Source organism: Schistocerca piceifrons, unplaced genomic scaffold, assembly GCF_021461385.2.
Source record: "Schistocerca piceifrons isolate TAMUIC-IGC-003096 unplaced genomic scaffold, iqSchPice1.1 HiC_scaffold_129, whole genome shotgun sequence".
NCBI lineage: Eukaryota > Metazoa > Arthropoda > Insecta > Orthoptera > Acrididae > Schistocerca > Schistocerca piceifrons.
In genome coordinates, this window is record NW_025727113.1 from 35,001 (window position 1) to 40,290 (window position 5,290).

The 5,290-nt window shown below is 55.4% G+C and overlaps 1 non-coding gene and 1 pseudogene across 1 annotated transcript; both read left to right on the forward strand.

Moving 5' to 3' along the window:
* The first annotated feature begins 2,748 nt into the window (after positions 1–2,748).
* On the forward strand, positions 2,749–4,663 carry LOC124731506. Its single transcript, XR_007008309.1, has one exon. It is a non-coding gene; the product is annotated as a small subunit ribosomal RNA (ribosomal RNA).
* A 352-nt stretch (positions 4,664–5,015) lies between these two features.
* LOC124731513 lies at positions 5,016–5,173 on the forward strand (annotated as a pseudogene).
* The last annotated feature ends 117 nt before the right edge of the window (positions 5,174–5,290 follow it).

Genomic DNA, 5,290 nt, shown 5'->3' on the forward strand with positions numbered 1-5,290 from the left:
ATGTTGTACCTTAACCTAACCCATGTTGTACCTTAACCTAACCCATGTTGTACCTTAACCTAACCCATGTTGTACCTTAACCTAACCCATGTTGTACCTTAACCTAACCCATGTTGTACCTTAACCTAACCCATGTTGTACCTTAACCTAACCCATGTTGTGCCTTAACCTAACCCATGTTGTGCCTTAACCTAACCCATGTTGTGCCTTAACCTAACCCATGTTGTGCCTTAACCTAACCCATGTTGTGCCTTAACCTAACCCATGTTGTGCCTTAACCTAACCCATGTTGTGCCTTAACCTAACCCATGTTGTGCCTTAACCTAACCCATGTTGTGCCTTAACCTAACCCACGTTGTGCCTTAACCTAACCCACGTTGTGCCTTAACCTAACCCACGTTGTGCCTTAACCTAACCCATGTTGTGCCTTAACCTAACCCACGTTGTGCCTTAACCTAACCCATGTTGTGCCTTAACCTAACCCATGTTGTGCCTTAACCTAACCCATGTTGTGCCTTAACCTAACCCATGTTGTGCCTTAACCTAACCCATGTTGTGCCTTAACCTAACCCACGTTGTGCCTTAACCTAACCCACGTTGTGCCTTAACCTAACCCACGTTGTGCCTTAACCTAACCCACGTTGTGCCTTAACCTAACCCACGTTGTGCCTTAACCTAACCCATGTTGTGCCTTAACCTAACCCACGTTGTGCCTTAACCTAACCCACGTTGTGCCTTAACCTAACCCACGTTGTGCCTTAACCTAACCCACGTTGTGCCTTAACCTAACCCACGTTGTGCCTTAACCTAACCCACGTTGTGCCTTAACCTAACCCACGTTGTGCCTTAACCTAACCCACGTTGTGCCTTAACCTAACCCACGTTGTCCCCTAAAGTAACCCACGTTGTCCCCTAACGTAACCCACGTTGTCCCCTAACGTAACCCATGTTGTCGCCTAAACCTGCTCTGTAATTGTTATACGACTCGTTCAATTAGTGTAGTGTTGCCCACCCGCAACCCTCGCAATATAGTTCGCTACTCGCACTGCCCGCTCCCCTGTGTATCGCTTCATGTTAAACACCTTGCAAGTCTTGCTGACTTTCCACATGCTCCTGCTGTACACTGTAATGTGGATGGCAGCAGGACGTACATGCCGCCCCTCCCCACGTCCCCACCTTGCCCCCCTGCCTTCGCAAGCTGGTTGGTGAGAAGTTTGCATGTTCAATGCCCTTCGCATGCGACGTACTCAGGCTACGTTGTGGTGCGGCCTGTGTCAACCGTCCGCTAATGTCGTACGCGTAAACCACAATCTGTACTGCACATTCGTCCTTATGTACCGAATGATACATCGTGGCACATGTGTGACCGTACAACGACTGCGCCCAAAAACGGCGGACCATACAGTGCAAATATTGTGCACGCAGCTACGTGTCGTCTCCCTATGAGAGCTGGATTGCAGTGTGGTACGCCATAGAGACGTGTGGGAGGAACGGACGCCGTGGATGGCGATCAGCATGAGCTGTCTGTTGATGTATTCGGACCTAGTCGTCTCTCCTCACACACCGTGATGGCATGGTGCACCGCGTTCCATATCTGCGACATGCTACAGAGGCCGGTTGACAGTCGTTCGAGCAATGGACATCGCATACGTACGGGGGCCACCTTCCACGTATTGTCTAGGCGTGCACATTTTGTTGCGTGTATGTGGGCAGACGTAGTGTGGCGTGACACCTGACACAGGCATGCAATAATCGTTGAAGTTGCAAATGGCGATGGACGCCTGCGTTTTCTGGTGAAGTTACGCAAATGAACAAATGGTAACCTGTTGTGGTGCGGTTGTTCTCGCTAGGGGTGAATCGGTGATGGCGACGATAGGTTGAGGTACGAACCGGTTGTTCCAGCGATACCCACCATGCCGACGAAACTGAACGGCATCTGGGTGTGAAGCGATACGCGGCGGTGGCTGGGTGGGACCGTCCCCGGCCGGTGAGGGGGCGCCTCCCGGCGTGCTGGCCGCGCGGTGCGTGGGCGCACGCGCTACAGCCGGCTGGTGGGGGCGGCCAGTGGCAGGCGCGCCGGCCGACGGACGCGGCAGGCGTCGCAGCTGCGCGCCGGCGCACCCTGCGCGCGGCGCCGTGCGGCCAAAGTAGGTCCTCGCGGGCCCGGTGCGAAGCGCGGTGGACATCTTCAGTGTGCTGGTCCGATTGAGGACTGTGTGCGTTGAGGATGCGCCGCCGCCCGGCGCTCGGCGCCGCGACGCCGTCTGCTGCTCGGTCGCCCCAGCGGTTCTCGCTGGTGGTTTGTATCGCAGCTGTGCGGATGTGTTGGCGCGTGCGCTGTGCTGGGAGAGTTCGCTTCGGCACCCAAGTGGGGCTTTTGTCCTTCTGTGGCGCTGGCGTTGGAGCTGCCGGTCACCGTAGGTGGCGCGTGTTGTCTCCCGCCGGCAATGCCACGACAGCACGCTCCCGGGCCTCTGTCGGCAGCGGCAAGCTCAGTTGGGAGCACGGGTGGTCGCACCGAAAGCGTCTACTCGCCTAACTCCGGGCGATTGCGCCTCTCTCGAACCCGACCAAGTACTTGGGACGGCGCTGCGCGCCGCCGGGACCTGAGAGGGTTTCGAGGTGTATTGTGCAGGGGAGCTCAGCCTCCTCCTGTTTGCAGAATGATTGAGCGGACGCTTGCGTGTTCGCGCGGGCCCCCGGGACACACTCCCGGGCGGCCGGCTGCTCAGCTCTAGTTGACGCAGCTCCCTGGTTGATCCTGCCAGTAGTCATATGCTTGTCTCAAAGATTAAGCCATGCATGTCTCAGTACAAGCCGCATTAAGGTGAAACCGCGAATGGCTCATTAAATCAGTTATGGTTCCTTAGATCGTACCCACGTTACTTGGATAACTGTGGTAATTCTAGAGCTAATACATGCAAACAGAGTCCCGACCAGAGATGGAAGGGACGCTTTTATTAGATCAAAACCAATCGGTCGGCTCGTCCGGTCCGTTTGCCTTGGTGACTCTGAATAACTTTGGGCTGATCGCACGGTCCTCGTACCGGCGACGCATCTTTCAAATGTCTGCCTTATCAACTGTCGATGGTAGGTTCTGCGCCTACCATGGTTGTAACGGGTAACGGGGAATCAGGGTTCGATTCCGGAGAGGGAGCCTGAGAAACGGCTACCACATCCAAGGAAGGCAGCAGGCGCGCAAATTACCCACTCCCGGCACGGGGAGGTAGTGACGAAAAATAACGATACGGGGACTCATCCGAGGCCCCGTAATCGGAATGAGTACACTTTAAATCCTTTAACGAGTATCTATTGGAGGGCAAGTCTGGTGCCAGCAGCCGCGGTAATTCCAGCTCCAATAGCGTATATTAAAGTTGTTGCGGTTAAAAAGCTCGTAGTTGGATTTGTGTCCCACGCTGTTGGTTCACCGCCCGTCGGTGTTTAACTGGCATGTATCGTGGGACGTCCTGCCGGTGGGGCGAGCCGAAGGCGTGCGACCGCCTCGTGCGTGCTCGTGCGTCCCGAGGCGGACCCCGTTGAAATCCTACCAGGGTGCTCTTTATTGAGTGTCTCGGTGGGGCCGGCACGTTTACTTTGAACAAATTAGAGTGCTTAAAGCAGGCAAGCCCGCCTGAATACTGTGTGCATGGAATAATGGAATAGGACCTCGGTTCTATTTTGTTGGTTTTCGGAACCCGAGGTAATGATTAATAGGGACAGGCGGGGGCATTCGTATTGCGACGTTAGAGGTGAAATTCTTGGATCGTCGCAAGACGAACAGAAGCGAAAGCATTTGCCAAGTATGTTTTCATTAATCAAGAACGAAAGTTAGAGGTTCGAAGGCGATCAGATACCGCCCTAGTTCTAACCATAAACGATGCCAGCCAGCGATCCGCCGCAGTTCCTCCGATGACTCGGCGGGCAGCCTCCGGGAAACCAAAGCTTTTGGGTTCCGGGGGAAGTATGGTTGCAAAGCTGAAACTTAAAGGAATTGACGGAAGGGGCACCACCAGGAGTGGAGCCTGCGGCTTAATTTGACTCAACACGGGAAAACCTCACCAGGCCCGGACACCGGAAGGATTGACAGATTGATAGCTCTTTCTTGATTCGGTGGGTGGTGGTGCATGGCCGTTCTTAGTTGGTGGAGCGATTTGTCTGGTTAATTCCGATAACGAACGAGGACTCTAGCCTGCTAACTAGTCGCGTGACATCCTTCGTGCTGTCAGCGATTACTTTTCTTCTTAGAGGGACAGGCGGCTTCTAGCCGCACGAGATTGAGCAATAACAGGTCTGTGATGCCCTTAGATGTTCTGGGCCGCACGCGCGCTACACTGAAGGAATCAGCGTGTCTTCCTAGGCCGAAAGGTCGGGGTAACCCGCTGAACCTCCTTCGTGCTAGGGATTGGGGCTTGCAATTGTTCCCCATGAACGAGGAATTCCCAGTAAGCGCGAGTCATAAGCTCGCGTTGATTACGTCCCCTGCCCTTTGTACACACCGCCCGTCGCTACTACCGATTGAATGATTTAGTGAGGTCTTCGGACTGGTACGCGGCATTGACTCTGTCGTTGCCGATGCTACCGGAAAGATGACCAAACTTGATCATTTAGAGGAAGTAAAAGTCGTAACAAGGTTTCCGTAGGTGAACCTGCGGAAGGATCATTACCGACTAGACTGCATGTCTTTCGATGTGCGTGTCGTGTCGCGCAACACGCTACCTGTACGGCTCGCCGTAGCCGTGCGCCGCGTGCGGAACCACGCGTGCCTCTCAAAACTAGCGGCAATGTTGTGTGGTACGAGCGCTGAAGCGCTGGAGCGGCTGGCCTGCGGCACCTGGCGCCTGGCGCCGGTTTTGAATGACTTTCGCCCGAGTGCCTGTCCGCTCCGGTGTGGAGCCGTACGACGCCCGTCGGCCGTGAGGCCGTTGGACACAGAAACGCTGGAACAGGGGCCGCCACACGCCTCACTCCCGCCTATGCGACCGTCTCGAAAGAGACGGCGGAAACTGAGAAAAGATCACCCAGGACGGTGGATCACTCGGCTCGTGGGGTCGATGAAGAACGCCAGCAAATTGCGCGTCGACATGTGAACTGCAGGACACATGAACATCGACGTTTCGAACGCACATTGCGGTCCATGGATTCCGTTCCCCGGGCCACGTCTGGCTGAGGGTCGGCTACGTATACTGAAGCGCGCGGCGTTTGCCCCGCTTCGCAGACCTGGGAGTGTCGCGGCCGCCTGTGGGGCCGGCCGCGTCTCCTCAACGTGCGATGCGCGCCCGTCGCCTGGCGG